Below are 26631 nucleotides of genomic sequence, written 5' to 3'. Positions count from 1 at the left end.
TATGTTACTAACAATACACACAGCACTATCCCTAACCCTACACCTAACCCTAACTCTAGACTTAGTCTTAGCTACAGCCCTACCTTACCATAACCCTAACCCTAAACATAGCCCATCCTCATAACCTTAACCCCAAGCCCAACACTAGACCTAGCCCAAGCCATAGACCTAGTCCTATACCTAATCTTCACACTAATCCAAACCTAATCTGAAACCTTACCCTAATGCTACCCTAAACCTGACAATAGCTATACCTGTAGCCCTAACCCTAGCTTAGTCCTAGCCCTAGTCAAGCCCAAGCTCTAACACTAAACATAACCAGAACCCTAACCCTAACCCTAACCCTAACAATAGGTATATCCCTAACCTTAACCCTAACCCTAGCTCTTTCCATGGTCCTAGCCCCAGTCATAGACCTAATCTTAAACCTAAACCTAGTTCTCACTCTAGCCCTAGCCCTATCCCTAAACGTAACTCTAACCTTAACTCTAACACTAGTCCTAACCATTGACCTAGCCCAGGACCTAACCCTAATCCTAAACTTAACTCAAACCCTAACTCTCACCCTTAACCTACCCCTACCCTGACTTTCAACATAACACTAACCCTACCATATCCCTAACTCTAAACCTAATTCTATCCTTTTCCCTAGCCCTAGCATGAGTTCTAACCCTAGCCCTATCCCTAACACAAAACATACCAGTAACCCTTACCCCAAACCTACCCTAAACCTAAACATAACCCTAACCCTAACAATTGCTATACCCCTAGCCATATACCCAGGATTAGCCAAAGTTCTAACCCTAGCACTAACACTAACCCTCAACCTAGCCCTAGGCTAAGATATAGAACTACCATTAACACTAACCATAACCATAACACTAGCACTAGCCCTAGCCATTGCCCTAACCCTAACACATAAACCTAACCCAAAACCTGGCTATAGCCATATTCCTAGCCCTATTGCTAACCCTAATTCTAACTCTAGCCCTAGCCTTAGTTGTAGCCCTAACTCTAACCCTAAACATAACCTTAAACCAAAACATTAGTCTAACACTTACAATAACACTACCCTAATGATAAACATAACCCCAACCCTAGCCTTAGCCTTAAAACTAACACTAACCCTAAATCAAGTTCTACCCTAGCCTTAACACTAACCCTAATCCAAAAACATAAATTTAACACAAACCCTACCTCTGAAACTTACCATAACACTAAAATAACCATAAACGTAAACCCAACCCAAGCCCTAGCCCTAGCCCAGCAATAAATATAGCCTTAACCCTAAACCAAACCCTTACAGTAACCCTACCCAAACCTAAAAAAAACAGAAACCCTAACCTTAGCCCTAGTCCTTTCCATAGTCTTTGCCCTAGCATAACCCTAACATAACTTTACCAAAACCATAACCCTATCCCTTATACTAAACCTACCCTAAACCTAACCCTAACCCTAACTCTAACCATTACCATAAAAATAAGAATTCCCTTAGCACTAAACTTAGGTTTAGACTTAGTCCAAGCCCTTCTCTACCTTAACACTAACCTTAACACTGACCCGAACATGAAACCTAACCCTAACCCAAACTCTAACCCCTAACCAAACTCTAACCTTAAGCAAACCATAACCCTATCTCTTTCCCCATCCCTACCCAAAATCTAAACATAATGCTAATCCTAGCCCTAACCCTCGTCCAAGCAATAGCCCTAGTCCTAACCCTAATTCTTATCCTAACCATAAACCTCACCCAACCTTTACCATAGCCCTAGACCTAGCTTTGACCTTAACTTTAACCCTAAAACTAACCAAAACTATAGCCCTAGCACTTGCCTTAAACCTAACCTTAACCCACACCCTAATACTTACCCTAAGCCTAACCTAACACTAACAATAAACCTACCCTCCAAAATAGCAGTAAGCCTAGCCCAAACCCTATCACTAGACCTAGTCCTAACCATAACCTAACCCTAACCCAAACACAGTCCCTAATACATATCTTAATCCTACCCAAAACCAAACATAACCCTAAAAATAATAATACCCTTAACACCACTAGCCCAAACACTAGGCCAACCCCTCTTCCTAGCCCTAGCAGTAGCCCAAACCCTAACCTTAAGATAAGACATAGACACAGCACTAGCCCTACTCTTAGATCTAACACTAGCCCAAAACCCTTCCCCTTATCCTACCCTTACCAAAAAATCCACTAAAATTCTAATACTAATCATAAACCCCACCCTAACAATAGCAGTAACCCATGACTTAACCCTAGTCCTAGTCCTACACCTAGTCCTAACAATAGCCCTAACCCTAACTCTAACCCTAATCCTGGCACTACCACTAGTCCTTGCCCTAGCCCTAAATCTAACTGTAACTTTACCCAAATCATAACACTAACCCTTACCCTAACTGTATCCTGAACCTAAAATAACCCTAACTCACATTCTAACCATAACAATAGGTATAACACTAGCACTAACCATAGCCCTAGTGCTAGCCCCAACCTTAACCCTAACCACAGCACAAGACCTAGCCCTAGCTCTAGCCCTAACCCTAACCTTAACCCAAACCATAACACTCACTCTTACTCGAAACTACTCTAACCCTAAACATAATCCCCCATTAATTCTAATCCAATATCTAGCAATGGCCCCACCGTTAACCTAATATTAACCCTAACCGACACAATAATCCTAATCCTTACCCTGACACTACACTATCTTTAAACATAACCCTAACCTTAAATCAAATGCTAACCCTAGCCCTAGACCTAGACCTAGCCCTAACCATAACTCTAACCCTAACTCTGAACCTAACCAAGGCCCTTTCCCTGGCCCAAGCCCTACCCTTAACTAAAATGGTAATCATATCATAACCTTAAACCAAACCTTAAACCTAACCCTAAATCTAACCCTAACAATAGCTATATGCCTAGCCCTAACCCTAGACTAGCCATACTCTGAGCACTAGCCTTAAATGTAACCTTAAGATACCCTAAATCAAGTTCTATCCCTAGATATAGGCCTACACCCAAACCTAACCCTAACCCTAACCCTAACCTAAACTCTAATTGTAGCCCTACACCTATCTCTAGCCCTAGCCAAGGCCTGAACCCTAAACCTAACCTTAACCAAAACTCTAACTTTAACCCTAAACATAACCTAACCCAATGCTGATCCTAAATCTAACCCTAACAATAGCTCTACACCTAGCCTTAACCCTAGACTAGCCATAGTCCTAGCCCTAACCCTAAACATAACCCTAAGCCTACCCTTAATCTGGCACTATCCCTAGATACAGGTCTACACAGAGCCTAACCCTAACCCTAGCCCTAGCCCTATACCTATCCCTAGAAACGGCCTGAACCAAAACTCTAACTTCAACCATAAACATAACCTAACCCTACCCTAACCCTATACCTTGCTATAGCCCTAACCTTAGTCCTAGCCATACCTTAACCCTAACCCTAACCTACCATAAGCAAAATATAACCCTAACCCTAACAATAACAATAACAATAGCCATTATTCCCATCCCTAAACCTAGTATAGCACTAACTCTGACCAAATCTAACCCTATCCCTAGCCTTAGCCCTAGATGTAGACCTCAGACAATCCCTAACCATAACCCTAACACCACCCTTCCCTAACTCTAGCCCCACCCTTAACCCTAACCCTAACTCTAAACCTAAGCATAACCTCAAGCCAACATTGACTCTAACACTTATCCTAACATTATGCTAACCCTAATCTAGCCCTAGCCCTAACCACAAACCTAACCCTAACCCAACACTTACCCTAATCCTAACCTAACCTAAACATAACCCTAACCCTAAATTAGCCCTAGACTTAGCATTTGTCTCATCAATAACCCAAAGCCTGCCATGCATTAGCAAAAACACACCCCTAAAACTTACATTAACCCTACTCTAAACCTTAAAGTAACCCTAACACTAAGACTAACCCTAACAATAGATGCAACCTAAAGCCTAACCCTAGACCTAGCCCTAGGCCTAGTCCTAACCTTAGCCCTACACTAACATTAACTCTAACCAAACACTAACCCAAACTCTAATTTTAGCCATAGCCATAGTCCTAAGAATATTCTTAGTCCTAACCCTAACCCTAAACATAACCTTAATCCACACACTGAGTCTACCACTTGCACTAACACTACCCAAACACTACATGTCATCATAATCCTAGCCATAAAGCTAACCTTAACCCTAACACAAACATTACACTAAACCTGCAATAACCCTAAACATAACCCTTACCATAAACCTAAACATAACCCTAATCTTAACCCCAGCCCTAGCCCTGTCCCTAACTTAACCTTAACCATAACCCGAACCTTTACCTAAAACCTACCATATCCCTAAGCAGAACCTTAACCCAAACCCAAACCCTAACCAGAGTCATAGGCCTAGTACTAGACTTAGCCCTACCCTAAACATTACCCTAACCTTAAGCATAACCATAAACTTAGGTCTATACCTAGAATTGGCCCTAGCCCAATACCTAACCTTAACTCTAACACTTTCCCTAACCCTAACCCTAGCCCTGCCCCTACTCTAACCCTAAACATAAGAATCCATCATCCCTTACCCTAAATTTACCTTATCCCTAAACATAACCTTAACCCTAAACCAAACCCTAACTCAAACCCATACCTTAAACCTACCCTAACGTTAAACATAAACCTAATCCTAGTCCTTACCCTAGCTGAAGAACTAACCATAGTCCTAGCCACAGCCCTAACCATAAACATAAAACTAACCCTATCCCTAACCCTAACAGAAACCATAACCCTACAATACAATAACTACCTTAATCCTAATCCTAAAGATTACCTCAACTCTACCATAATCCTAAAGATAACCCTAACACTAACCCTACCCTAACCATAACACTAGCCCTAGCACGAGCCCTAGGCCTAACCATAACTCTAACCCTAACCCTAGCACTAACTCTGTCCCAAGCCAAGCCCAAACACTAACCCTAACCCTAAACTTAATGCAAACCCTAATACTAACCCTAAACTAACAACAGTCCTACACCTAACCCTAAACCTACCCTAGCCATAGTCCTAAGCTCAATAAACCTAACCTATTTCTAACCATAAAACTAAGAACTATCCCTAGATATTGGCCTAGCCCTAACACTACATGCATCCCTAACCCTAGCACTAGACCCAGCCTAGCCTTAAACTGAGTCATGCCCCTAAACATAACTCTAACCCTAACCTTAACCAAAAATCTAACTCTAACCTTTATTGTATCCCTAACCTAACCCTAAACATAACCTGAACCCTAAGCCTAACCCTAACAATAGCCACTATTCCTAGCCCAACACCTAGTGTAGCCATAGTCCTGGCCCTAGCCATAGCCCTAACCATAACCCTAAACCTAACCATGCCCTTGACTTGGCCCTAGATATAGCTCTAGCCCTAACTCTAAGCCTAACCCAATCCAAAGCTCTAGCCCTAGCCTTAGCCTTAGCCTGAGCTCCAGCCTAAGCCCTAGCCATTGCCCTAATGCTAATTTAACCCTAACTTTAACCCAAACCCTAATTTGAACACTTATGCTAAATCTAACACTAACCCTAACCTTAAACCGAACCAAAGCCCTAGTCCTGACCCTAGCCCTAGCCCTAAACCTAACCACAATCCTAAAACTAGCCCTAACACTAAACCTAATCCTAACCCTAACCCTAAACCAATCCTAACCCTAACCCTAACCCAATCCCTACCCTTTGCACTAGCTTTAGCCCTAAACCTAACCCTAACCATACACCTAACTACAACCAAAACCATAACTATAACACTCACCCATAAACCTAACCCTTAACCTACCCTTACCAATAGCCATAACCATAGCCTAAACCTGACCCCTAACCTTAGCCATAGGCCTACTCCTAGACATAACTGTAGCCCTAACACTAGCCCTATTCTTAACCCAAACCCTGTCCTTAACCTTATCCTAATGCTACCTGAACCCTAAACATAAACCTAACTTTAAAGATAACCTTAATGGTAGCCATACAGCTAGCCCAAACACTAAACCTAGCTGTCAGACACAAAACCTAATATCAGGCCAAGCCCTAGCACTAGCCCTACCCTACAATAAACCTGAAGGTAACACAATCACTAGCCCTAGACTTAGCCCAAGACCTAGCCCTAAACCTAACCCTAACACAAACAATAGCTATACCCTAGCCTTTGCCCTAGACCTAGCCCTAGCCCTAGCCCTAGTTCTAACTGTAACTCTAAACCTAACCCTAAACCTAGCCCAAGCCATAATACTAACCCTAATCCTAAGCCTAACCCTAACCTAACCCAAACCTAACCCTAACCATAACCTAACATTATCCATACCCCTAGCCCTAATCCTAGACCAAGCCATAGTACTGGCCCTAGACCTAACCCTAAACCTAGCCCTAACCCAAACCCTAGAACTAGATATATCCCTAGCCCTAGCCCTAAACCTAACCTTAGCCCTAGCCTAAACTGAAACATAACCCTAACCAAAATCCTTACCCTAACCCTAAACAGAAACCTAACTCTAGCTCTAGCCATAGAACTTGCTCTAGCACAAAACATAACTCTAACCCTAAACCTAGCACTATCCATAGATATAGCCTAGCCCTAAACTATCCCTAAACAAAACCTTAACCCTAACCTATCCCTAACCCTAAAAATAGCCCTAGCCCTAGCCTTATTCCTGGCACTACCATAACCTTTACCCTAACCCTACACTAACCAAAACAAAACGCTAAACCTAACCCTAAAAATAGCTATGTCCCTAAGCCTTAACATAAGGTAGCCCTAGTCACAGACCTAGCCATAGTCCTAACACTAACCCTAAACTTAACCACAGCCCTAGCCTTAGCCCTAGACAAAGCCTGACTCCTATCCCTAACCTTAACACTAGACCTAGCCCTAGCCATCTCCCTATCCTTAACCCAAACTCAAACCCTAATCCTAAACTTAACCCAAACCCTGACTCCAACACTTACAAAATCATACCCTAATACTAACCTCACCATAACCATAACCTTAACCCTAACCATAACCCTAGCTCTAACCCTAACTCTAGCACTTATCCTAGTCATAGCTCTAAACCTAACCTTAAACCTAGCAAACATTATCCCAAAACCTAACTATAATACTTACCCTAACCCTACACGTAACAACAGTGTTCCCTTAGACCAAACCTCAGCCAAGCCCTAAACCTAAAACTAACTATACTCTAAAACCTAACCCTAACCAGTACTCTAACCCTAACCTCAACCTAACCTTAAACATAACTCTAATCCCAACCTTAACCATAGCTCAAACTATAGAACTAGAACTAGCACTAATTCATACTCTAACTCTAAAATAACACAAGCTCTAGCATTTGCACTAGCCCTAGTCGTAACCCTAACTATAAGCATAGCCCAAGCTCTAGTCCTAGCCCTAACTCTAACATTAACCCTAAACTAAACCTTGCTCTATCCCTAGCCTTAAACATAAACCTAACCTAAACCTAAACTTAACCAAAACACTGACTCTAATCCTTACCATAAGCCTAACCCTAAACCTAGCCCCAGTAATAGCCATATACTTTGCCTAAACCCTAGACCTAGACCTAGTCCTAGCCCAAGCCATGGCCCAACACTAGCCCTAGCTCTAACCCTAACCATAATTATAACTCTAACACAAACCATATCTCTAACCCATACCCTAACCCTACTGGAAACCAAAAAATAATCTTAACCCTAACCCTAAAAATAGCCATAACCCAAGCCCAAATACTAGCCCTAGACCTACTCCTAGACCTAGTCATGGCCAAATCACAACCTTAACTTTAGCCCTAACCCTAGTCCTAGCCTTAGCCCTAGACTAGACCTAACCCAAAACCTAATCCTAACAGTTTACCTAACCATAAACCTAACCCTAACAATATTCAAAACCCAAGCCCTAACAATAGCCCTAGTAAGTTCTAGGCATAGCCATAGCCCTAACTCTAACCCTAACCCTAATCCTAGACTTAGCCCTAGCTCTACCCCTATTACTAACCCTAATCCAAGCCATATCCCTAGCTATAGCCTTAGACCTAGCCTTAACCCTACCCCTAACCCTCACCCTACCCTAAACTTAAAAATTACCCAACCCTAACCCTAACAATTGCCTTATCCTAACACTAGCCCTAGTATTAGCCTTAGCCCTACCCTACCAAAACTTTAACCTTAAACCTAGCTGGACTGCTAGACTTAGCCTTAGACCTAGCCCTAACCATAACCCTAAACCTAACCTTAGCACTAGCCCTAGCCCTAGACCTATTCCTAAACCTAACACTAATCCAAAGACTAACCCTGAAACTTACACTAATGCTACCCTAACCTTAAACATAACCAGAACCCTAACCAGAAACCTAACAAGAGATATACCCCTAGCCCTAACCATAACATTTTCCCAAGACATAGACCTAGACATAGCCCTAAATATATCACCAAACCAAACTCTAAACCTAGCACTAGCACTAGAACTAGCCCTACTCTTAACTCTAACCTTAACTGTAGCCATATCCACAGCCATATCCCTAGATCAAACCCTAACCCTAACACTAACCCTAAACCAAACCCTAACTCTCACCCTTACCCTACACCTACCTAACAATAACCTAACTATATCCCAAGTTCTAACCATAATCTTATCCATAGCCCTCACCCTAGCCCTAGACCTAGCACTAACCAAAGCACTAACACTCACCCAAACCTGAACCTAAACCTAAATGTAACCTTAACCCTAACACTAATAATAGCCACACCCCTGCCCCTAAACCATAGGGCCATGTCCCTAGCCTTAGCTTTCACCTTTATTCTAACAGTAATCCTATTCCTAGCCCAAGCCTTAGCTCTAACCCTAACAATAAACCTAAACCAAACCTTAACAAAAACCTAACCCTAACCCTAAAAATAGCCATAACCCTAACCCAAATGCTAGCCCAAGCCAAGAACAAGACCTACCCAATCCCTAACCTGAACCCTAATGCTAGACCTATTGCTAAACCTAACCATAATTCTAATCTTAACATAAATCTAACCCTAGACCTAGCCCTAACCCTAACCCTAAACATAACCAACCACAACCCAAACCATGAATCTTACAATTACCCTAACCTTACCCTAACCCTAACCCTAGCCCTAACCCTATCACTAAAACTAACCCTAAACCTAAACCAAACCCTTACCTCCTCCTACCTTAACTCAAAACATATCTCTAACCATAAACCATGCCATTCTCCTAGCCCCAAACCTAACTCTAAACCTAAACTTACTCAAACCATAACCATGATACTTACCCTAAAGCTAAAATAACCCTATCCCAAGCCCTAACCATAATAATAGGCACAACTCCAGTGCTAACTCTATCCTATGCCTAGTCCTAGCCCTAGCTCTATCATAAAACTAAGCCTAAACCTAACCCTAGCCATAGACCTAACCTTAGCCCTAGCCCAAATCCTAACCTTAACACAAGCCTTAGCCAAGCCCTAGCACTAGCACTAGACCTAGCCCTAACACCAACCCTAAACTTAATCCAAACCTTAACACTCTCTATTACTATAACACTACCCTATTCTAAACCTAACCATAGCACTAGCCCTACCCTACCCATAATCCTAACCCTAACCCAAACCATAACCCTAAACCTTAACCTAACACTACCCTATCCCTAAGCATAAACCTAACCCTAATCCTAACCCAACCCTAACCCAAACCCTAGTCCTAGCCCTAGCCCAAGACCTAACTTTAACTCTAACCTAACCCTAACACTGGACCTAACCCTGGCCCAAGCCATAACTTTAACTCTAACACTAACCTTAAACTTAACCCAAGCCCTAACCACAACCCTAACTTAGCAATAACCTTACACCTAACCCTAACCATACCTACCCACAGTCCTAGCTCTAGTCCTAAACATAACCCAAACCCTAAACATAGCACTATCCCAAGTTATTTGCATACCTCTAGCACTAAACCTACCCCAGCCCTAGCCCTAACCTTAGTCCTAGCCCTACCCTAACATTAACCCTATCCCTACACTAACAATAACACAATCCGAACCCTAAACCTAATGATAACCATAACCCTAGCTTTAAATCTAGTGTAACCCTAGTCCAAACCATAGCCCTAAATAAAACTGAGCCCTAGCATTAGCACTGGCTGTAGCCTTAGCCCTATCACTAACCAAAACCCTAATGTTCAGCATAGCCCTAGCCAGAGCCCTAGCCCTAGACCTAGACCTAATCCTAACTCTAACTCTAATCCAAACCCAAAACAAACAATAGCCCTAGCCCTAGACCTAACCATAACTTTAATCCTAACCCAAACCCTACAATAGCAATAACCCTACCCAAACACTAGCCCAAAAGCACAAGTCCTAGCCCTAGGCATAGTCCAAACCCTAATGCTAACATTAGTCTGAGCTCTAGCACTAGCCCTAGTCCCTAGCCCTAGACTAAATCTAACATAAAACCCTAACCCTAACACTAAAACTAAATATAACAATAGCCATAACCTATGCCCTAACACTAGCCCAAGTCAAGCATAACTGTAGCTCTAACAATAACCCTAACACTATCCCTAGCCCAAGCTCTAACCCTAACTCTAATTCTAGCCCTAGCCTTAAACCTAATTCTAGCCCTAACCTAAACCTAACATTAACCATGAATCTAACACTTATCTGAACCATCCCCTAACCCTAAACATATTCCTAGCCCTAGCGCTAAACCCAAACCTAACCCTAACCCAATCCCTTACCATAACCCTATCCTAAACCTACACATAACCTTAACCTAACTCTAAACTTAGCCCTAGCCATAAACTTAGCCCTAGCCCTAGCTGTAAACTTAACCCTACCCCATACTTATCACTAGCCCAAGCCCTAGCACTAACCCTAGTATTAATCAAACCCTAACTCTCACCTTTATTCTAAATCAACTCTAACTCTAACCCTAACCCTAGCCATAACCCTAACTCTAACCCAAAACCAAACCCTAATCCTCACAATAACCCAAACCCTAAACCATATGCCTAGCCCTATCCATAGCCTATCAACAGTCATAACCCTATCTCTGAACATAAACCTAACCCTAACTTAACACTACCTCTACTTATATGCTTAGCCCTAACTCTAACCCTAAAAATAGGTGTACTCTAAGCCCTACTACTAGCCCTAGACTTAGGACTAACCCTAACCCTAATCCTAACTCTAATCCTAACCCAAACTCAAACTCTTATCTTAACCCTAACACTGACCAAACCTTAACCCTAACCATAAAACTGCCCTAAATCTAACCCTAATCCTAACCCAAACCCATACCCAAACCATACCATAGCCATACCCTAAACCTAAGCATAAATCTAACCCCAACCATAAACTAACCCTAAAAATAGCCATAAACCTAGCCCTAAACTAGCCTTAGCCCTAACTCAAACTCAACCCTAACTCTAACCCTAATGCAAACCATAACCCTAACACTTACCCTGACCTTACCCTAAACCTAAACATAACACTACCTGTAACCTAATCTTAACCATAACCCTAGACCTAACCCTAACCATAATTCTAAATCTACCCAGAGCCCTAATCCTAACCATTACCCTAATTCTACTCTAACACTAAATTAAGCCAAATCCTAACCCTAACACACAAAATAGGCAAACTCCAGACCCTAAATTGACACCTAGACCTAGTCCTAGCCCAAGCTGTAGCCCTAAACTTAATCCTAACCCTATCCTTAGTTCTAGCCCTAACCATAGACTAAGCATTAACACTAAACCTTTCCTTAACCCTAGCCATAGCCCTAGACCTAGTCCTAGCTCTAACCCTAAACCTATCCCTAACCATGACTTTAACTGTAACCCAAATCCTAACCCTTACCCAAACCCTTCCCTAACCCTAAACATAATCCAACCTTGTTTCTAACTCTAACGTCAGCCCTACCTAACCTATCCCAAGCCCTATCCCTAAACCTAACCCTAACCCAAACCTTAACACTTACCCAAGCCCTACCCTAATCCTAACATAACCTTAACCACACCCCAACTCTAACACTTACCCTAACCATACCCAAACGGAAAACATAACCCTACGCCTAAATGGAAACCTAATTGTAACCTTAAATATAGCTTTTGCTTTAGCCCTAACCATAACCCTAACCCTATCCAAAGCCCTAAACCTAAAGTTTACCCGACCCTACTCTATACATAAACATAACCCTAACCCAAATCCTAACCATAACAACAGTTGCACCCATAGCCATACCCCTATCCCTACTCCTAGCCCTAACAGAAACCCTAACCTTATCCTGACCCAAATCCTAACTCTGGCTCTACCATAACCATACCCTAAACCTAAACATAAACCTAACCCCAACCATAAACTAACCCTAAAAATAGCCAAAACCCTAACCTACACCAAAACATAACCCTTATCCTCACCCTCAACCTCACTCAAACCTAACTGCTACCATAGCCCTAGCCCTAGTTCTAACACGGACAATACCGCTAACCCAAACCCTAACCCTAACTCTAGCCCAAGCCTGAAATCTAGCCCTAGCAAGAATAAACCTTTAACCCTAAACCTAGACATAGCCCTAACTCTAACCCTAGCCCTAAATTTAACCCTAGCCATACCCTTACCCTAACGAAACTCTAACCCTACCCTAACCATAACCATAACCCAAACCCTAAACCTAGCAGTATCTAGCCAACCATGGTACTAACACTAAACCTAACATTACCCTAACCCTAACTCTTACCCAAACAATAACACTATACTAACACAAAATATAACACTAACCATAACCCTAAACTAAACCTAAAAATAGCCACACTTCTAGCACTGGCCCTTGGCCTAGACCTAACCTTAACACTAACCCTACCCAAAGCTTACCTTAACCCTAGCCCTTGAAAAAGACCAAAAACAAAGCCTAAAACAAACCCTAACCCAACCCCTAACCCTAGACCTAACCATAACTTAACCCTAAACATAACCCTAACCCCAAACCTAAACTAAACATAAAAATATTCATACAATTATCCCTAACCCTAGTTTAAGCACAAGCCCTAGCCCCACCCCTAGCCCTAATCTTAAACCTAATCTTGACCCAAATCCTAACAATAACCCCTAAACTAACCCTACCCTAACCCTAAATATTTTTTATGTTTTTTAAAATTTCCTTTATTCATATGTGAATACAATGATTGGGTCATTATTCCCCTCTTCCCCCCACCCTCTCCCTTTCCCCACACCCCCTCCCTCTCATCCCCAACCCCTTGCTTCCAAGCAGATACTGTTTTGCTCTTATCTCTAGTTTTGTTGAAGAAAGAGTATAAACATTAATAAGGAGGACCAGGGGTTTTTGCTAGTTGAGGTAAGGATAGCTATATAGGAAGATTCCTAGTTTTGCTTCCATGTACATATGTGTTACTTTCTAAATTGTTTCTTCTCGAACCTTTTCTCTAGTTCCTAGTCCCCTTCTCCTACTAGCCTCTGTTGCTTTAAAGTATCTGCTTTAGTTTCTCTGCGTTGAGGGCAACAAATGCTATCTAGTTTTTTAGGTGTCTTACCTATCCTCATACCTCCCTTGTGTGAACTCGCCTTATCATGTAATAAAAGTCCTATCCCCTTGTTGTGTTTGCCCTTGATCTAATGTCCACATATGAAGGAGAACATACGATTTTTGGTCTTCTGGGCCTGGCTAACCTCGCTCAGGATGATATTCTCCAGTTCCATCCATTTGCTTGCTAATGATAAAATTTCATTCTTTGTGGCTGCGTAAAATTCCATTGTGTATATATACCACATTTTCTTAATTCATTCGTCAGTAGTGGGGCATCTTGGCTGTTTTCATAACTTGGCTATGGTGAATAGTGTTGCCATAAACATGGATATACAAGTAGCTCTGGAGTAATCTGTGTCCCATTCCTTTGGGTATATCCCCAAGAGTGGTATTGCTGGATCAAATGTCAGGTCTATGTTTAGATTTTTAAGAAGCCTCCAAATTTTTTAAAGAGTCTAACCCTAAAATTAACCATAACCCTAAACCTAACTCTAAATAAACATAGCATTAGACCTTTCCCTAGCCCTAGACCTAACCCTAACCTTAACCCTAAACGTACCCAGAACAGTAACTTTATCCATTGCCTTAACACTACTCTAACTCCAACTTAAGCAAAACCCTAGCCCTAACCCTCATAATAGCAGTACCGCAAGCCCAATACCACCCCTAGACCTTGTCTTTACCCTGGCCATAGCCCTAAATTTAACTCTAACCCTAACCCTAGTGCTAGCACTTATCTTAGCCCTAGAACTAACCCTACACTATCCCTCACCCTAGTCATAGCCCTAGCCCTAGGCCTAACCCTGAACCTAACCTTAGCTTTAACCCAAATTCCAACACTACCCTAAGCCTAAGCATAACTCTAACCCTAACTTTAGCCATTCCCTAGCACTAGCCCTAACCCTAACTCAAACCCTAACCCCAGCAACAGCCCTAGTCCTATACCAGGCCCAAACTCTAAACTTAATTTAACCCAAACCCTAACTCTAACAGTTACACTAACTCTACCCAGAACACTAATCTTAACCCTAACCCTAGCCTTAGATCTATCCATAGCCCTAGTCCTATCCTAACCCCACCCTAACCAAAACATAACCCTAACCCTAACCATAACCATAATAGCCTACTCCATACCATAACACTAGCCTTAGCCCTTGATCCAGGCCAAGCCAAATCCTGAACCCTAACCCTAACTCTAGCCCTAACCTTTAACTCAAAACCTAACCCTAGCCCTAGATATAACACTAATCCTGACCTTAAACCATACTCTAACTCTCACCATTACACAACAGTACATTAACAGTAACATTAACCATAACCATGAAACTAACTTTAATCCTAACCCTAACAATAACTACCCCCAATGCTAACAGTAGCCCTAGAAGTAGCTGTAGTCCTAGACCTAGCCATATCCCTAACCTTAACATAATCCTAAACCTAACTTTTAAACCTACCCTACCTTGAGCCCTACCCCTACACAACCCTAAAACTAGCTATAACCCAAACCATGACTATAACCCTTACCATACCCTAGTCTAACACTACACCTAACCTTAACCTAACCCTTATCTTAACTCTAACAAAAACCCTAACCCTACCCCATGCAATAACCCTAATCCTAGCACTAGATGTAGGCCTAAAAATAAACCTAACTCTAACCCTAAACCTAGCCCAAGCACTGAGCTTAGCCTTAACATTAAACATAAATATAGCCCTAGCCCTAATATTAACTCTAACCTAACATTACCCAAATCATAACCTTAAACCTTACCCTAACTATACACTAAACTCAAAAATAATTGAAACCATAACCATAACCCTATCAATGACTTACCCTTCATCCCAACCCTAGACCTAGGCCTAGTCCTAGCTCATGCCCTAAACTAAATCTAACCCTAATACTAACCCTAACCCTACCCATAGCCATAGAAATAGTCCTAGCCCTATCCCTAACCTAAAAACAAACTTTAACCCTAACCCTAGCCTTATCACTAGCTGTAGCCCTAAACCTAGCCCTAACCTAAACCCTAACCCTAGCTCTGACCCTAGCCCTAACCCTGAATATAACCCTAATGTAAGCAAACATTATCTCTCACCCTTGCCCTACCACTACCCTAGCCATAAACATAACCCTAACCCTAACCTAACCCTATCCTTAACCCAAAACCTAATCTTAGCATTAAATCTAGTCCAAGCCCTAGACCTAGCTATAAACCTAACCCTAACCATAAACCAAACCCTTACTGTATCCCTACCATACTCCTAATCATAAACCTAACCCTAAACCTAACACTAACCCTAATAATGCACAAATTTTTGTCCTAACCCTAGCCCTAGAACTAGCCCTAGTAATAGACCTATCCACAGCCCTAACCCTAAACATAACCCTAAACTTAACTCCAAACCAAACCCTAGTCCTAGCCCTATCTTACCCTGAACCTAACTCTAACCCTAACCCTTACCCTAAACCTACCCCAACCTTAAACATAACACTAACCCTAACTCTAGCCTTACCTTATCCTTAGCCTTAACCCTAACCCAAACTCAAACTCTTACCATAACCCTAAACTAACCCTAAACATAACCTAACACTAACACTAAACTAAGCCTAACAGTAGCAAACACTTAGACCTAGCCCAGGTCTAACCCTGACCCTGACCCTGACAATAACCCTATCCCTATCCCTAGTCCTAACTCTAACACTAAACCTAATTTACCCAAGCCTTAACTCTAACACTTACTCTAACCAAACCCTAAAACTAACCCTAACTCTAACCCTAACCCCACCCTAACCAAACCATAACCTTAGCACTAACCATAACAAAAGCCATCACCAATACTTAACACTACCCTTAGCCAACATCCTAGGAATAGCTGTAGCCCTAACCCTAACTCTAACCCAGAACCTAACCCTAAACCTAGACCTAGCCCTAACCCAAATCATAACATTATCCAAAACTCTAAAACTCACCTTCACCTAGCAATACATTAACCCTAATCCTAACCCAAACACTTACCACAACCCTACCCTAACCCCAAACATAAACTAAACCTAATCCTAACCCAATCCTAACAATAACAGTACCCCTAGTCCTCACACCAGCCCTATAACTAGCCATAATACTAGCCCTTGCAACAGCCTTAACTCTAAACATAATTCTATCCCTAACTTTAAACCTAACCCTAGCCCTAGCTCTAGTCCTAGTCCTACCTTAACCCTAATCCTAAACTAAACTCTTGCCTAAATTTAAAAATAAACCTAACCCTAATACTACACTAACACAAAACCTAACTCTACCTCAGCCCTAACTCTAAACCTAACCCTAGCCCTAGCACTAGCCATAGCCCTAAACATAAACATAAACCTAACCCTAACCTAAACTCTAGCCATATCCTAAGACTTAGCCATAACCCTAAACTTAACCTTAGCCCTAGCCCTAAGCCTAACTCAAATCCTGTACCTAATTTACCCCAAATCTAAACTCTAACATTACCCTTACCCTACTTTAACCCTAACTCTTTGCCCTAACCCTACCATAACCCTAAATGTATCACTAACCATATCCCTAGCTCTAGCCCTGGCCCCACTCTAGGCATAGCCCTAACCCTAATACTAACTTTAACACAAACCCAAACCCTTATCTTAATCCTACCCTAAACCTAAATATAACCATAACAATAACTATAACCTTACCCTACCCTAGACCTAGTCTTAACACTAACCCAAACCATAATTTTAACCCAAACCCTAACACTACCCTAACCTAAATATAACACTAACCATAACTCTAAATTAACCCTAATAATGGCTGTACCTCAAGAACTAGTACTAGCCCTCAGCCGAACCCTAACACTAACACTAACACTCCTTAGCACTAGACATAGACCTAACCCTAGCTCCAGGCTTAGCCTTAAAGCTAAACCTATCCATAATCCATACTAATCCTACCCTAACCATAAACATAATCCTAACACTAACCTTAATCATAACTCTTATGCTGGCTCTAACCCTTCCCTAGCTCTAATCCTACCCCCAACCCAAAATTTACCCAAACCATAACCCTAACCCTTACCCTAACCTTAACCCTATCAATAGACGTACCCCTAATCCTAACCGTAGCCCTAGGCCTAGTCCTAGCCCTTTCACTACACTAAATCTAACCCTAACCCTAACCCTTAACCTCACCCAAGCCCTAGCTCTAGCACTGGCCCAAACTCTAATGCTAACCTAACAAATCCATAACACTAACACTTCCCTAACCCTAAACCTAAATCTAGCACTAACCCTAGATATAGGGCTAAAACTATCCCTAACCCTAATCCTAACCAAGGTCTTAGCCCTAGCCACAGCCCTAGAACTAACTCTAATGCTAACCCAAATCCTAAGGATAAACCTTACCCTAACCCTACTCTGACCCTAAACATAACCATAACACTTCCCCTAACAATAGATGTAACACTAGCACTAACCCTAGCCCTAGCCTTAGTCCTAGACCTAGCTTTTGGCCTAACCATAACCCTAATCCAATATTAACTACAGCCCTACCCCTAATAGTAACTGTAACAATAGCCATACTGCTAGCCATAACCCTAAGACTATCCCAATCCCTCACCCTTGCCCTAACCCTAACCTTAGCCTTAAACAAAACCCTAACTCTAACCTTTACCATGACTCTTACCTAGTCCTAAACATAGCCCTAATGCTAACTCTTCACCATAACCCTAAACATAGATCTTGTACTAGCCTAAGCCATAATAATTTTACCCATAACCCAAACCCTAACACTAACCCTAGCCCTAGCCCAAACTCTAGTCCAAGCCCCAATTCTCACCCTAACCCTATCTTGTAGCCCTAGTCTTAAAGCTAATCCTAACCCTAAACCTAATTTATCCAAAACCTAACCTCTACCAATTACCCTTACCCTACACTAACCCTAAAAATACTTTAGCACTAGCCATAGCATTAGCCCTAGTACTAACCCTAAACCTAGACTAGCCCTAACCCAAACTCTTACCCTATACCTACCCTAACCTTACTCTAACCCTAAATATAACCCTAACACTAGCCCTAACAATAAATGTACCCATTGGACTACACTATCGTGAACTTTCTCAAACTCTGGTCCTCCTGACCTAACTGGGGGCAACTGGAGATGCAGAAAGGACAAAGGATAGAAAACAACCATACATAAAGTTGGGATCAGGTGTGCTGGGAGTTCGGATGGAGACACACAACAGCCTCATTACTTCTTTTCTCTATCATTCTCTTCTTTTACTTTGCTCCTTTTCTCTATTCTTTAAAACCTTACTTCTAAAGTATTTCTCCTCTATTCTTTAAAACCTTACTGCTAATAAGTAAGTAACCTTACTTCTCATAATCCACTCCCCACATCTCTCCCTTTTTAATTTCTTAAATGCTCCCAATGACGCCCATTCTCCAATCCAAGGAGTTGTCTCGAAACCTCTGTTTTATGCCAGGGCTGTTAGGGTTCAGTCTCTCAAGCACAAGGTAAAACCTCTTTGACTATGTGCCACCTGAAAGGCAGCCTGTAGGGAACTCTTTGCAAGAGTAGGAAGTCTCTTGGCCCATGGAGATAACCCCACGAACATCCTCCTGCTCCTCCTCATCTGACACTGAATCAGAATCATCTCCGGACCGAACTTTGCTTTTAAGGTGAGGCTGATGGTTCAGCATCTCCACAGCCCACCGCATCTTGTTACTGCTACTCACACTCCTGTATGACTGGTTGTAAGGTGTGAGTCCCACATCCCAGCTTGGCTACCAAGGAGGAAAATTTCTTACTTCTTACTTCTTTTCTCTATTATGTTTCTTGGACCATAACCCTAAAGTACCATAGATACTTCTTCTTCTACCATATTTCTTCTACCTTATATTTCTTCTTCTACTGTATTTCTTCTACCTTATATTTCATCTTCTACTGTACTTCTTCTACCTTATATTACTTCTTCTACAGTATTTCTTCTACCTTTTTTCTACCTATTTCTACTTCTATTTTTTCCTTTACCTAACTATTTTAACATAGCTCTTTTAAAGCCGATATATAGAGTTTCCCATGTTTTTACACCTGACTGTATTCAATTCACTCTCCCTCTCACTTTGCTTGTTTTTCTGTTCCTTGCTTATTTTTTCATTTCTCTATTATACACACTTCCCAGACAGTGTCTTCTCCTCTCAGACTTTGAGTTCCCCTGTAGTTATGCTCCTGTTGGGGGGCCACCTCTTGAGGGATTTCTCTACCTCTGTTCTTTCTGACCTAACTGGGGTGACTGGAGATGCAGAAAGGACAAAGGATAGAAGAAAAACATGCATAAAGTTGGGATCAGGTGTGCTGGGCACTCACATGGAGATGCCCAAAAGCCTCATTACTTCTTTTCTCTATTATTCTCTTCTTTTACTCTGCTTTTCTCTATTCTTTAAAATCTTACTTCTAAAGTCTTTCTTCTTTTCTATTCTTAAAGTCTCTTACCTTAGACTCACTCTATCCCATGTTTTCTTTAATCTCTCTTAAAATCTTGGCCCTCAGACTTGCACTGTCCCATGTTCTCTCTTAAAGTCTTCGTCCTTATACTGACATTGTCCCATGTTTTCTTTAGCATAGCTATTTTCAAATTATATATAAATTTCTCAGTGCAGAAAGCTGCTTTGGTGGAGACACACAACTGTCAGCAGCAGCAGGGGTGGCAGCAGCAGCAGCAGCTTCACAAACATCCTGTAGCCAGCCAATAAATCCATCAAATCCTCAACCAATCAATCATTCCCATCCTCTTTCAGCAAGTCTTTTATATACAGTGGTAAAAAGGAGGAGGTGCAACCGTTGTCAGGAAAGGGCATGACATTGTAACAAGAGAAACTTATGATCCTACTTCTTGAACATAAAAATCTTAAGACTAACAGTAGTGCTACATTTTGCCTTTGACCTTTCTGTGACTGAGGCCATGCCAAATTTAGCCAGCCAATAATTTGACACAGCTCTGCTTATGTCAAGTTCAAATAGGCTTCTCATAATCCACTCCCCACACTACACCTAGTCTTAGACCTAGTCATACTCAGAATAACCTACTGGTATCCTTAACATTAACCTTACCCCATCCCTAGCTATAATCCTATTCCTTACCTTAATGTTAACCCAAACCCTAAGCTTTACCTTAACACTCCTAACCAGAAACATAACCCTAACAGTAAACCTAATCTTGGCGCAACCCTAGCCCTAGCCCTAGCCCTAGCCTTAACAATAACCCTAACCCTAACCTTAACCCAAACCCTAACCTTAACCTAATCCTACCCTATCACTCAACACAACCCTAATTCTAATCCCAAACTAACACTAACAATAGTCATACTTCTAGGCCTAGCCCTAGCCCTATCCCTAATTCTAACCCAACCCTCAGCCTACCCTAGCCATAGCCATAGCAATGAACCTGCCATACCCCATTCTAATCCTAAATGAAAACTTAAGCACAGGGGCTAACCCTAGCCTTACTCTAACTCTAACAATAATCCTAACTTTAACACAAACTCTAACCCACACCCTAACCCAAACTAACCTTAAGCATAACCCTAACTATAACCCTAACCTTACACTTATAGTAGCCTTAGCCCAAGTCATAAACTTAAATTTAACCCTAGCCCATGACCTAGCCCTAACCTTGAACCTAACCCCAATCCTAACCCTAACACTAGTCCTAACCCTAGCACTTGTGCTAGCACTAAGCCTAAACCTAATCAGAACCCTAACCCTAACTTTACCATAACACTACTTTAACCCTAAACATAATCCTAACATTAACAATAGCCGTACCCTAGCCAAAAGCCTATCTCTACCCTATCCAAAACCCTACCCCTATTCTTATCCTTAGTCTAAACTTAACCTTAACCACAAACAAATCCTTAACTCTAACCCTTACCCTAACCCTAACCAAACACTCAATATAAACTTAACCCTAACTCTCAACCTCACTCTAACCCTAAGCCTAGCCCTAGCCCAAGCTATACTAACATTACCACTAACCCAAGCCCTAACCCTAACCCTAGCCCTAGACCAAACCCTAGCCCTAACCCAACAGTAACCCTAAGCCTTAACCTAATTTACACCAAACCAAAACTCTAACACTTACTCTTATCTTAGCATAACCATGAAACTACCCTAGCCCTTGCAATAGCCCCGGACCTAAACCTAACCAAAAACCCTTACCTTAACCCTATCCTAAACTTACTGTAACCCTAACACTAACCCTAACAATAGACATACCAATAGCCTTAGAATTAGTTCTAGCCCTAGCCATAGGCCTAACCATAATTCTAACCCTAACCCTTTCCTAAACCTAGCCCTTGCCCTAGCCCTAGAACTAACCTAATCATAACCCTACCCTAACCTTAAACACAGCCCTAGCCTTAACCTAGCCATAGCACAAGTTTTAAACCAAACCCTAACCTTTCCTCTAACACTATCCTAACCAAAAACATAATTCTAACACTAACCCTTAGCCATACCTTACTCCTAGCAATAGCCTAGCCCAAATCCTAACCCTTACCTTAACTCTACCCTTTGCCTAACATTTCCATAACCCTAACTCCAAACTAATCCTAATAGGCTTACCTCTACCCCTAGACCCTAACACTAACCAAATGTAACCCTTACCCTTACCTTAACCTAACCCTGAACATGATGCTAACACTTTCTTAATCCTAAACCTAAACCTAGTGCAGCCAAAGCCACAGCCACAGTCTGAACTTAACCAAAACCATAACCCTAACCCTAACCTAACACTAAATATAAAATAAGCAATAACCCTAACCCTAAACCTAGAAATGATACAACCACAGCACTAACCCTAAATCTAGCCCTAGCCCAAGCCCTAGCCCTAGTCCTAGTACTAACCCTAACTAACTCTGACTCTACTCTAACTCAAACCATAATCCTAGCCCTACCCCTGCCTTAGACCTAACCCAAACTCTAAACCAAAACTAACCTAATCCTTACTTTAATCCAAAAATACCCATAAGCATAACTCTAACCATAAACATATCTAACCCTAAAAGTAGCCTTAGGACTAACCCTAAACCTAATTTACCGCTAAACCTAAACTTAACCCAAATCTTGTCTCTAACACTTACACTAACCCTACACTAACCCTAATCCTAAAATTAAACCTAACCGTAGCTTTGGCCATTATTGTAGATCTAACCCTAACCCCAACCCTCATCTTACCAAACAATATCCCTAACACTTACTCAAACCCTACCCTAAACCTAAACATAATAATAAATCTAACTCTAACCATATCAATAGATGTACCCCAATCCTAGCCCTGGGCTTAATCTTAGTCCTAGCCCTAAACTAACATCAACCCTGACCCTAACCAAAATTTAACCAGACCACTAACCCTAGCCCTAGCACTAGTCCTAGCCATAACCCTAATCTTTACTCTAATCCTACCCCTAGCCTTATCCCACCTGTAGACCTAACCTAACCCTAACACTCACCCTAAATGTAACCTTAACCCAAAACCTGACCCAAGATTAAGCCTTAGCACTAGAACTAATCCTATCATACCCTAACACAAACCTTAACCAAACTCTACCCAAACCCTAAGCATGAACCTGACTCTAATCCTAACCCTAAACCTAACAATAGATGTACAGCTACTTCTAAAACTAGCCCTAGAACTAGCCTTAGTCCAAGCACTAGCTTTACCCATAACCCTAAACATAACACTAACTTAACTAAACAGCTAACAGTAACCAAAGCCCTAACACTACCTGAAACCTAAACATAACCCTAACCCAAACCATAACCCTAATCCTAACCTTAAAGTAGCCATATACCTAGACCAAGAACTAACACTACCCCTAACCCTATCCTTAACCAAAAACCTAAATCAAACATTAACCCTAACCCTAAACTACTCCTAAACATATTCCTAATCTTAACTCTCAACCTCACCCTAAACCTAACCTTCACCCAAGCCAAGGCTTAGCCCCAATGCTAAACATAGTCTTAACCTTAGCCCTAGCATTTTACCTAGTTTCAGTACAAGACCTATTCTTAATCGTAACCATAACCCTAAACCTAGCCAAAACCAACTTATCCCTAAAACAAACCCTAACCTTAATTTAACCCAAACCTAAACTCTAACACTTACCATTACCCTACCCAAACCCTAACCCTACCCCTAGCCCTAACCTTATCCTTAGAACTGCCCTAACCCTAACCTTAACCCAAACCTAACCTCAGCCCTAGTCCTAGCCCTTCTCTAGCCCTAGCCTTAACCCTAGCCCTAACTTTAACCCAAACTCTAACACTTACCCTAACCAACCTTAACCCTAAACATAACACTTACCCTAAAACTAACACACCAACACTAACCCTTAGCCCTACCCTATCCCTAACCTAACCCTAACCTTAAACTAACCTTAGCAATAGTCATAACTCTAGCCCGAACTCTACTCCTTCGCAAGCCTAGCCTTAGCAATAGCCCTAACCCTACCCCTTCACAAGCCCTAGCCTTAGCAATAGCCCTAACCCTAAGCCTAAACCTAAAACTAATCAAAATCCAAAACCATATCCACCTTACCCTATAAATATAATCCTAACCCTAAACTTAGTGATAGCTGTACCACTAGCCCTAAACCTACCATAGCTACAGTCCAAGCCCTAACAATAGCTCAACCCTAACCCTTACACAAACCCTTACCCTAATGCTAGCAAAAGCCCTAGCCCTAGGCCTAACCCTAACCCTAGCCCTAGCCCTAGCCCTAGTTTTAGCCTGAACCCTAACTCTATCCCTAAACCTAGCCTTAATCCTAGAACTAGCCCTAGCCCTGGAACAAAACCAAGCCCTAACCGAACTAAAACCCTTACCCTAAACCTATTCTAACCTTCAAAATAACCCTAAGGCTAACTTAATCCTACCCTAATCCTAACCTTAGCCCTTGTTCTGGCTCAATTCCTAGCACTAACCCTGATCATAATCCTAACTTGACCCAAACCATAACCCTAACATTTACCCTAACCTTATCCTAAACCTAAACATAATATTAACCCAAACCATATGCCTAACCCTATCAATAGATGTACCCTAACACTAATCTTAGCCATAAGCTTAGTCCTAGTCCTAGCCCTACAAAAAAAAAAACCAGCAGAGCCATAATCCTTACTCAAACCCTAACCCTAGACCTAGCACTACCCTAGCTCTAGTCCTAGCCCTAACCTTCACCCTAACCCTAACTCTAGCCCTAGCCCTAGCCTAAGCCATAATACTAACTTTATCCAACCCAAACCTTAACGCTAAACCTAACCCTAGCCCTAGCCAAAACCCTAGTTCTAGACCTAACCCTAACACTAACTCCAGCCTATTCATAGCCCTAGCCCTAGCATTAAATTTAACCTTAACCTGAAACCTAATTTCTACCAAACCCTAAACTCTACCAATTACCCTTACCCTACACTAACCCTAAAAACACACTAGCACTAATCCCAGAAAAAGACATAGCCCTAACCCTAAACTTAGACGAACTCTAATCCAAACTCTTACCTAAACATACTGTAACCTTACTCTAACCCTAAACATAATCCTAACCCTAACCCTAACAATGAACATACCCACTGGAATACACCTAGTCTAAGACCCAGACATAGGCCTAACCATAACCTAACCCTATCCATAACATTAACCCTACTTCAGCCCTAGCCCTACCCTAGCCCCAGCACTCTAACCTTAACCAAAACCAAAGCCTTACCCCTAAGTCATTCCCTAACCCTACACAAACACTAAACATAACCCTAAACCTAGCACTAAACCTAGCCATAGCCTTAACTGTACCCCTAACTCTAACTGTAACCTAAACACAAACCCTTAAATGTAACCCTTACCCTAACTCTACTCTAACAATAAACATAACACTAACCCTAACCCTTGCCCAAGCCGTCTCTAGCCACAGCCCTAGATCTAACACAACCCTAACCCTAACACTATCCTAACCCTTAAAATAACCCTACACTAAACCTAACCCCCAAAAAAGACATGCAACTAGCCCTAGCCCTTACCCTAAATCTTGTCCTAACCTTAACCCTATACCTAACTATAATGTTAGCACTAAGCCTAACCCTAACACTAACATTAGGCATAGACTTATTCCTAGGCCTAACCCAAACCCTGACCCAAATCCTAATCCTTCCTTTAACCCTACCCTAGCCTAAAGAAAACCCTAACCCTAACCCTAAAAATAACCCTAATATAGCCCAACCCCAGTCCTAATCCTAGCTTTAATCCAAACCCAAATACTAACCCTTATCTTAACACTACCATAACCCTAAACATAACCAAACCTTAAATCTAAACTAACCCTATCAATAGTAGTACTCCAAACCCTAACACTAGACCTAGTCCTAGTACCGGCCCTACAAATAGACCTAACCCTAACATTAACCCTAAACCTACCCTACTCTTATCCCTAATCCTAACCCTAAACATAGCTATATCCCTGGCACTAGCCCTAATTCTAACCCTAAGCTTAACCAGAACCCTAACTCTAACCCTACTCTAGCCCTACTCTAAACCTAAACCTAACCCTATCAATAACCTAACTGTAACCATAACCCTAAACTTAGCATGAGCCCTAGCCCTAGCCCTAAAATTGAAAGTAATTTATCCCAACCCTAACTCTAACACTTACCCTACCAAAGCCCTAATCCTAGAACTAATCTTAACAAAAGCCCTTACTTTAACCCTACCCTAACCCTAAAATAACCCTAAACCTGCCCCTAACCCTATCCATAACGATAGCTGTACCCCAAGCCCTAAACAATTGTAGTCCTAGTCCTAGCCATAACCATAGCCCTAACCCTAAACGTAAACTTAACCTAAACTCTTACACTAACCCTTATGCTAAACCTACCCTAACTCTAAAAATAACTCTAACACTACCCTTAACCATAACTCTAACCTAACCCTAGGCTTAGCATTAACCCTAGCCTAAGCACTAATCATAATCT

This window comes from Castor canadensis, chromosome X, assembly GCF_047511655.1.
Source record: "Castor canadensis chromosome X, mCasCan1.hap1v2, whole genome shotgun sequence".
NCBI lineage: Eukaryota > Metazoa > Chordata > Mammalia > Rodentia > Castoridae > Castor > Castor canadensis.
The sequence above is the reverse complement of the archived record's forward strand: the minus strand, read 5'-3'. Positions refer to the sequence as shown.